The sequence below is a fragment of the Octopus bimaculoides genome, chromosome 1, assembly GCF_001194135.2.
Source record: "Octopus bimaculoides isolate UCB-OBI-ISO-001 chromosome 1, ASM119413v2, whole genome shotgun sequence".
Classification (NCBI taxonomy): Eukaryota; Metazoa; Mollusca; class Cephalopoda; order Octopoda; family Octopodidae; genus Octopus; species Octopus bimaculoides.
This window is the reverse complement of record NC_068981.1, coordinates 66,187,350-66,197,771: the sequence shown is the minus strand read 5'-3', so window position 1 is coordinate 66,197,771 and position 10,422 is coordinate 66,187,350. Positions and strand designations below refer to the sequence as shown.

At 37.1% G+C, this 10,422-nt stretch overlaps 1 protein-coding gene across 4 annotated transcripts in view; it reads left to right on the top strand.

Annotated features, from left to right (window-relative positions):
- Nucleotides 1–10,422, top strand: part of LOC106870766 (secernin-3) — a 274,400-nt gene that overhangs the window by 36,752 nt on the left and 227,226 nt on the right. The gene's annotated exons all lie outside the window — the stretch shown is intronic.

The following is a 10,422-nucleotide window of genomic DNA, read 5'->3' as shown; positions in this document are numbered from 1 at the left end:
AAAAAAAAAAAAAAAAAAAAAAAAGGTTGTCAAAATAGAACACCGGATTAATTTTATCCAATCTAGATGCTGATGTCCTTGTAGTGTCGGTTGTCTAACATCTCAAGAGTCAGCTGTAAATACAGAATACGGTTCACACCGATCGCTTTAAAAGAGAAACTGTTAGATTTAAAGAGCAACAATAATTACAACGGTTAAATCATTACTAGACATTTATCGTCTTATATATGATAAAAATAAAGTATTAGAGCAAAGTCAGCGTATGCACACACACATACACACACACACACACACACACACACACACACACACACACACAGATAGATAGATTGATGGCATTCCGTCGCTTACGACGTCGAGGGTTCCAGTTGATCCAATCAACGGAACAGCCTGCTCGTGAAATTAACGTGCAAGTGGCTGAGCACTCCACAGACACGTGTACCCTTAACGTAGTTCTCGGGGATATTCAGCGTGACACAGTGTGACAAGGCTGACTCTTTGAAATACAGGTACAACAGAAACAGGAAGTAAGAGTGAGGGAAGGTTGTGGTGAAAGAGTACAGCAGGGTTCGCCACCATCCCCTGCCGGAGCCTCGTGGAGCTTTACGTGTTTTCGCTCAATAAACACTCGCAACGCCCGGTCTGGGAATCGAAACTGCGATCCTATGACCGCGAGTCCGCTGCCCTAACCACTGGGCCATTACGCCTCCACTGATAGATAGATAGATAGATAGATAGATAGATATATTCACAAGTCGATGTGAGCAGAAAATGAGGAGGAATATTCGAACGAATGAAGAAGTCTTCTCAATATATGTTGTAGAAAATACAGTATGACCAAGCTAAATTTGACAGTTTGCATAAAAGGAAAAGGAAACACAATATCCCATCCAAAAATAAAAGTACTTTTTTAAAAATCACGGCTGACAGATACTAGTATATACAAAGTAGCCTTCCTCAGCTTCCACCACGGCCTCAAGACAACTCCGGAACCTGGCGCACGTGTTCTTCACTGTGCTTCTGAGAAGACCTTGATATTGATTCGGTGGGGGTCGGGAGATTTTATATTTCCCCTCTTTTTCAAACAGGTTTTTAACAAAGGGACAAAGTTCTTTCGTTCAAGTCAAGATAACTCTTGTGGCTTGTGGATTAATGAATCGGTTAGCCTCTGTGTGTGTGTGTGTGTGTGTGTGTGTGTGTGTGTGTGTGTGTGTGTGTGTGTGTGTGTGTGTGTGTGTGTGTGTGTGTGTGTGTGTACGTGTGCATATGTGTGTGTGTGGATTCATAAACTTGCATTCGAGTTGTAGGTGTGCATGTCACAAGTTTGTATGTACTTGTCAATCTCTGTGTGTGCGTGTATCTGTGTGTATTCCATATGTATATGTGATTGTGTGTATGTGTTAGCCCAGGAACTTCAAATAGAGAATTCCTGGAATGCTTTATGTTTTTCTGTGCCGCAAATCGATTGAATCTCCGGTGTATGAAACAATTTGTTTTATTTCTGTGGAGAACAAAGCATTTCTGGGCTTTTACGTAAATTTTTTTTATTGCATAGCACAGTGCACCGATGATAATAGGTACTAATAAAAATTTATAGCTTGGATATAAGAGATATTTCTCATTAGCTTTCTGTAGATGTTCACTTTTTTCCCAATTTTTGCCGAGGCATTCACATCCGCCAGACAGCTGATCTACCACAGTGCATGAATTTTTGCCCACTGTCTCCTTGTGTTTACACTGAGTTGCTGTTTTATCGCAACTTTCCACCAGTATTATTTTTTCAAAGGTTTAGATACATTATGGTTCTTATATACCTCTAATATGGCCATCAGGGCAATCGTGCCTGCATATAGCATTATAGATTTCAGCAAGAATTTTATTTCTCGTAGGAAGGAATTGACTGTGGAAAAGCTTGTTGTACAAACAGCTGTTCCAATCAGAACTAATTCGGCTCTCATGATAAAATGTTTGCTAAGAGGATTTGTGGACCCATTATAATTTGCATAATTACTAAAATGAATTAAGGGAAACAACTCAGATGAGACATGAATTTAGATGACGATGTACTTAATGAGTTACAAAAATTAATTAGTGGCATTTGTTAGCGACTCTCAAAGTATGAACAAAATAATTTCAAACAAGAATTGATTTTATGAAAAATTAAATGTTCATGTCTAGTGAGAATGTCACATCATTGTTAGCAGGCAAAATTAAAGCTACGGACATGTTTCGGCTTCATCAGATCTTATCTGCATAACATAGTCTATTTAAGCCTGTTTAATCATTTGACCGATTTTACAAGTATAATAAAGAAGTTCCAAAGATTTTATGACCGGAATAATTTGTATAATTACAAAATATGAGATGATGCTGCAGCAGATTGGTTTTGTACGTATCCAATCCTGATTAAATGAAACTGAATGTCGAATAAATAGAAACACAATGAACTTCTGGTTGTAGACCGGCAGTCTTATACTATTACCACACAGCCCGTTTTCCTGTTTAAATATATATCTTTTAATCTGTGCCAGTATGAGAAATCATTATATGCTCACGAAGAAAATATTACATAGTTGCTTAATAGCTATAACTGTGAATTAGTGGAGTGATTTGATATCCTAGGTTTCATGCTCTGTTGGAAAGCATTACTACTGATCATTGCTTCCCATTGGAGCCTTAAAACTTAAAACACTGGTATGAAATCGCAGAACTAATTGCTAATAAGCGGATGTCTTCATGTGAGGACTAAACGTGATGAAAACCAAATAGTGAAGATTAGTGAGCTTTAAAATGGCAAAAAAGCAATATTATGGTGTTATAACTAAAGAAAAATAAAGAGCTTTTACACGCATACATATATGCAGATACATATATACACACATATGCTTACACTTACACAAACCTAAATTTATATACGCAATACCCTTCCTTGTCAACGGTAGACCAACGCTATTTCTTAATATTTTTCTTCGATTTGCTTGAAGTAATAACGACTATGACATGCTATAGATAAAAACGTAACAGTTAAGTAATATAGCATCGATTTCCTCTCTCTTCTGTTGATCACGTCATAGGTCGTCTGCTCTTTCCATTTGCTTAAATGATGAAGTATATCGGCTACGAAGTGTACTTGTTCACATTATATCTCCCTTCACGTTTTCTCTCTCAGCATGCACAAATATATACTCAGCATGATACTCACGCTCGCACTCACGCACACGCGCACACACACACACGCACACACTTCTTGTGTATGCTAAAGCGTCGTTACTGAGAATTTCATGCAAGAATGTATATCTGAAATCAACAGAGCACATCAGCTCTTACAACACTGAAAGCTAGATTCAAGTAGACTATATCCAATCATGCGCGAGATGATTCAAGGACCAGAATGTACTATCGCTTCGGCATTTCATTATTGATTGAGCAGGTATGATTTGGTATTTCTGTCAAACATAATGGAATGATAAGTCATAAGCACTACAGAGGAATGAGAGAAGATGAATTCAAATTACACTATTTTAATTATTCTTCGTCCACCAGCCATGAAGGAGAATAAAAGGAGAATAAATCTTTGTTAACCTACATTTGACATTCACATGAACACAACATTGATTTTGATACTACATGGAAGATTCTGAAGTAATGGAGATCCAAAGTACAAAGTAGAAAAAATTTGCAATTCATGAATATCAAAAATTTGTGAATTATTTAGATACAAAATTTGAGTTTTTTCCAAAGCGTTGCCACATCGTCAAATTCCTACTTAAATTCCGGAAATCTACGCAGCACCTGGATTAAATAAACGGCATACTATCTTTACTGTATAGTCTTCATCGTTCGGATCCCTGTTAGATTGTACTGGTCAACCAGGAGAAATATTTACCCAAATTACTACGCACCAACATCCTACTCGAGATCATGTGGTTGCGGAGCGAATTTCTTTAATCACGTAGCCGTATCTCATAGATGTACAGAGAGAGAGAGAGAGAGAAAATGAGAGAGAGAGAGAGAGAGAAAAGGAGAGATAGAGAAAAGGAGAGATAGAGAAAAGGAGGGAGAGAGAGAACACAACAGACATACACACATATATAGATATAAATATAAATTGACCGACTGACAGGTTGATAGATAGATAGATAGATAGACAGACAGACAGACAGACAGACAGGTAGGTAGGTAGGTAGGTAGGTAGGTGTGTATCTATGTTTTATGCATATGTTTACGACTTTAACCAGGTATTGTTTATGTTTGTCCCCTTTTATGTTCCGTAACACAGGCTCTATAAACAGAGAACGATACCAAATTGAAAATATGCACTATTGTAGAAATGACTGCGGTGGCATACCTAAACCAGAGCGACGTGAGATGAAATGTTTTCTTCAAGAACACAACGCACCATGATTTGAACCCATGATCTTGCGATCGTGAATGCAACAATCTAACCACTCGACTATACGCCCTCCTGTATACATATATATGTATACGATATACACACATATATGCATATATAAAGAAACAAAATATAACGGGGGATTTTGTTCATAAAATATTTAGTTCATCTTAAGCGCGTAAAAATTTAAAAAAAGATATCAGTTAAAGGAAACCTTTGAAGTAGATTGCATTGTCAAGTTTCCAGAGAATGTGTATCTCTCGTTAGTAACATATCATCAACATTTCTTGCGTTTGTTGATACTATAACTTAGTCGGTAGTCCGGAATATATACCAAAATTTATTAATGGCAGTTCCGCAAACTTTGAAGAATTGATAATGCATTCTTATAAGGTTTTGTAAAAGCTGGTATTTTTCAATGTTAATGAAACTTGCATAATAGAAATAACTAAACATTTTATGATCAAACTCTTCTGCTTTGTTTTGCTTCTTATGTGTATCCTGTGACCTATTCAACAGAAGAGTTCGACCAAAAGTCTCGAACTGGAATATGAGTCCTACGTAGATTTTGTTTTGGATATTCAGGAATACACATGGAGTTCTAATTGCTAGCTATTGCCTTGCATTTTTAATGCAAATTGCACTTACAATTAATTGTGTGCGTGTGTGTGTTGTGGAGTATTTGGAGTTTTTTTTATTGAAACAAGCTGTAAGTTTATCCCACGACACGAGTTTCATGCCGTTGAAGATCACAGTGGCGTGAAACTCGAGTCGCGAGACAGACTCTCAGGTTCTATATATATATGTATGCATGTGCAAATGTATTATGTGTATGTGTGTAGGTATGTATGTATATGTTTAGGTCAAAATACCTCTTGATCTACGTCACGAGGCAATCTCTTAGCATATGAACTGAATTCTTACTGAGGGACAGTACGGGAATAATATAATCAATTAAATCGACTAGAGTGTATTACTGACACTTGTTTCATTGACTCTCAAACGACGTTGACAAGACAGAGGAATGAAAGTAAATATTATAAGACTTATTAGCCTCGAGCTCTGCCATTTCTGCCAAATCATTACCTTACGTTTATTCCTGTGAAGACAAGCATTTTAAGTTTCTGATGAATTCAATAAAACATTTCTGAACAATATAAAGTTACATATTAGCTAATGCTGCAATCTATATTTATGTTTATATATATTATCGCATACATATACATACGAATGATATGCTCTCTCTCTCTCTCCCTCTCCCTCTCTCTCTCCCTCTCTCTCTCTCTCTCTCTCTCTCTCTCATATTTTCTCGCAAATGTATGTATATATATATATATATATATACATTTAATATAGTATACACACACATCACATTTATGCTGACGCATGCATACGTATGTAAGTGGTTCTATGCCTATGCATATATACGAGTAAGTATGCACATATGTGTGTGTGTGTGTGTATCTGAGAGCATATATTTTTATGTGTCTATGTGTAAATGTACACGTCACACGTCTGTTTGTATGTGTGGGTATGTGTGTATGTGTGTGCGTGTGTGTGTGAGTGTGTGTATACTACATGAAGGTATATTCCTTCGCTCTCACAAGTTTACATAAAATGCAAAAGACATACAGAAAGAGAAAGAGAGAGGAAATATATAGAGAGAGAATTGGTGAAAAGACAGATGAAACTACTCTTACAACCTCATTGTTAACTCCGAAATAAAAATAGAATAGATGATTAACAGAAAAAAAGTTCAAGTCACGTGTGTGATACGGAATTCAGCCACTCGCTTGGTAGAAGTAGACATCTTTATTGCAATTTCTTTCGAAGGTGGTGTTGTTGTCACTGTGTTATTGGTATCGCTTTCTTCAGAATTGTAACAGTTGTTGAATCTGCTATTATGTTTGTTCTTCGTACAAATAATGCAATTGTTTTTTAGTATTGGTGTTTCAGGTTTGCTCAGGGAGGAAAAAAAATGTATCTAAAACTGAGAGCAAATGACAAGTCCCTTATTATATATGTGTGTATGTTAGACACACATACACACATACACACACGCACACACACGCACACACACACATACGTATGTGTATGTGCACATTATATATATGCGAGGGGTGCTGAAAAGTCCCTGGCTTTAAGGGTGTCGCGAAAGGCCTTATTGGATGCCCAACCATCCGAGTTCTTTTACAGGACTTAGAAAAGCTGAAAGACTGCTGCAATAAGTGTGTGAATCTGAGACGGAGATATGTTGGATTAAATCATAATTAACTGATTCTCTTGTATTTTCTTTTACCCAAAGCCAGGAACTTTTCAGCATCACTTCGTGTGTGTGTGTGTGTGTGTGTGTGTGTGTGTGTGTGTGTGTGTGTGTGTGTGTGTGTGTGTGTGTGTGTGTGTGTGTGTGTATGTGTGTGTGTGTGTGTGTGTATGTATACCTATAAACACACCTTGTTTGTAACAGACAAGCCAAAAATATTAAGTATATAATAAAAAATAAATGCGCCCTTTTAAAGCCTAGCCAGGGTCATGGGCTTGGTTTCCCGGTTTCAATGGCGTATGTGTTCCCTAGCTGGACGGGACGCCAGTCCATCACAGCGTTACTCATTTTTGCTAGCTGAGTGGACTGGAACAACGTGAAATAAAGTATTTTGCTCAAGAAAACAACGCGCTGCCCGGTCCAGGAATCGAAACCACAATCTTACGGTCATGGTGCTGACACCCTAACCACTAGGCCACGCGCCTCCACGTTAAATATATACTATATAATTATATTTCATTGGCTGAAGTCGTATGCGTATACATAAGTTCTGTGTTTACAAAGTGTTTCAAATGGCATCATGCTCCCGTCCGAACAAGCGCGTGGACACAAAACTTAGATAACTGCAAATGGTTTCCATCGAGTGAATATTTTATTATTTAAGATTGTTGTTCACCTGTCAAGACGTTCTACTATGAAATGACTTCAGCCGTGATCCCAAACGGGTTCACATAATGCAACCAATCAAATCAGTTGCCATCATTTACTGCTTACATAAGAATAGCATTCGAACAAAATTTTTGAGAAGATTAGTGAAAGTACGCAGCATGCAATCCCGGTTTTATTTTAAAATACAGACGTTTGAAGAAGCAGTAAAAGAAAGAAAGAAAGAAAGAAATTATCCGCTTCTTACTTTTATAACCGAGTTTATTTTTCCTTATTTTACAAATTGGAAAGCAAACCAATTTAGAGAAGTACAGATCGATGTACTCAATGAACTGAGATCGTATTTTTCTTTCGTTCTACAGTATCATATTTTGATTTTTCACTTTCCTTATCCAGATAGATGTATTAGATGAGCTGAGGACTTACTCTTACTTTCGTTTGACTGCATCATGTATTTCAACTTCTAAATTTGGTTATACTTTCTTTATTTCGAGTGCCTATGTTACTAAATGGATAGGTTTACGGTAAGCCAGCCAAATCATGAGTAGCTTGCGTTCACTCAACGACTTCTGCGCTCTTCCTGAAGACATTAAAAAATTAACAAACAAATCTACTGACTTGCAAATAAACAGTAAAAGGATAAGTACATCATTGTTGTGTGCGTGTGTGTGTGTACGTGTGTGTGAAAAATATCAAAGGTCCTTCCCGAACCATAGGTTCATTAAACCGGTTTCCCGGATTCTGAGATGTATATTGTTATGTCTCAAGCTACTGCTATCTAACACCTCTGGATGATCTCTACTCAACCGCTAACTGACTGCTACTCAACTCCACTACCACGGCTAGACTACCTCTATTTATATGTCTTGGGCGATCCTACTTCTTCGCTTGGGGGCGTCGACACAACATATATATTGCCCCTGGACGGGACACCAATCCGTCACAGGATTACTCGTTTTTTTTTTTTTGCTAGCTGAGTGGACTGTAGCAACGTGAAATGAAGTGTTTTGTTCAAGGATACAACGCATTGCCCGGTCAAGGAATCGAAACACCGATCTTACGATGATGTGTGCAATGCACTAAGCCACGCTCCTCCACTTCCCCACATGTATATGTATGCCTGTATATACATAATATATTTACATATATATTATTTGTAATAGATATGTACGTGTGTGTGTAGGAAATACAACTAGAGAATGAGGCTTGTGGAAACGTACATAGAAAGGCATTAAAGGATTTATGAATTTCCATCCAAAAGTTCTTGTTATTACTACATATGTGTGTGTGTGTGTGTGTTTGGAATTAGTTCATTAAGTAAATATGAATCTATAAATGATATAGCATATAGATATTGGATAGAGAGTCCTTTTTAGATAGAAACAGTCGAAGGCTGCCTGTGGGACACGAGCCAACATCTTCTGTAGACATGAAAGACGTTCTACCATTCTACCAAAGCAATCCTTCGATTCACTTGCTATTATCTTATAGCTTATAAAACTATTTCTAGCAGAAAAATTATTTCCACGATCTCTTGAAAGTTTATAAATTCTAATGACGTCAGCAACATATATTTGATTGTGTGTGTGTATGTGTGTGTGTGTGTGTGTGTGTGTGTGTGTGTGTGTGTGTGTGTGTGTGTGTGTGTGTGTGTGTGTGTGTGATGTGTATACGTGTGCGCGCGCGTGATATGTGTCTTAATGTAAATGTATGTACTTGTGTCCTCGCAAGCATTACTATGAGTGTCCATTGAAAATCACTCGTGAAAAAAGCGGAAGCCCTAAAATTATTGAAAAATATTGACGTGTTTGTGTGTGTGCGTGCGCGCACGTATTGGATTTCTGAGATGTATTAAAGGAATCTGTATAAATGAATACAGACAATACAGAAAAATGTATATAAATCATATAATGATCGATTTATAGCAAACAGAAACATACAGGTTTATATCGAATAAAAGTTTAATCTCCACCCACCACATATATTTATGGCAGGCAGGTAGACATACATACATACATACATACATACTCATATATATATATATATATATATGCATACACACAAACATACAATAATCACACACGCGCACACATATATATTACTTAAGAGAAACACGATTACAAACAAGAGGAGAGAAGAATAATGTGATATTGATTGCGAAAGACCATAAACATGAACCAGTATGGCAGCGTGCAATGAATAAATGTATGAATATAGATAGTGGACATTTCGTCTCTGAACCGCTAATGTGTATGTGTTTGTATGTGTGTATGTATTAATACATTTATGTATATATATATATATATATATATATATATATATATATATATATATATATATATATAGATAGATATAAATATAGATATATAGATTAATACCTAAATTCAATAGGTGCTAAAGCTGCACTCCGTCGTTACTCGAATTTCATCATTCTTTGCACGTTCCTCATTGTGAAGAACGTGCAAAAACGGCCTGGAGTTTGCCTTTACGTTTGAAATGAAAAAAGAAACCATAATACATTTATAGAATAAACTATAAAGCTTTTTTCTTTGTTTTCTTCTATCTATATACCCACACGCAGTGACAGAGCTTCAGTAAAAAACTGAAATTAGAAACTAAAAATAGTAACAGAGAAGCTCAATGTCAAATAAACAGTTTCTTTCCTGTAAATACGTTGGAGTACCCAAAAGTAACCGTAAGCGTTCTTTGTGGAACAGGCCCATTGTAGTTCAGGCTTCCACCGCTAGAAGACAATTGATGCGACTCTCAGACATCAGTCTGCCGACTGGTGTCGTTAGTTGAAGTCGTATTGCCACGTGGTGCGTCTTTGTTTTGCAGTGCTTCAGTGCTTTTCCCATGTTCGTTGATTTTTGCGACATCTTAAACGAAGGAACAGTGTGCTTCCATGAAGTTCTGTTTTCCACTTGGGAAAACGGCGGCCGAAACAGTTGTCATGCTTCAAACAGCTCACAAAGTGTCTGTCACGAGCAAACACAAGTTTGCGAGTGGTTTCCACGCTTTAGGAATGGTCACTTGTCGCTTGAAGACCAACCTCGTTCAAGACAACCGTCGACCTCTCGAACGAATGAAAACATCATGA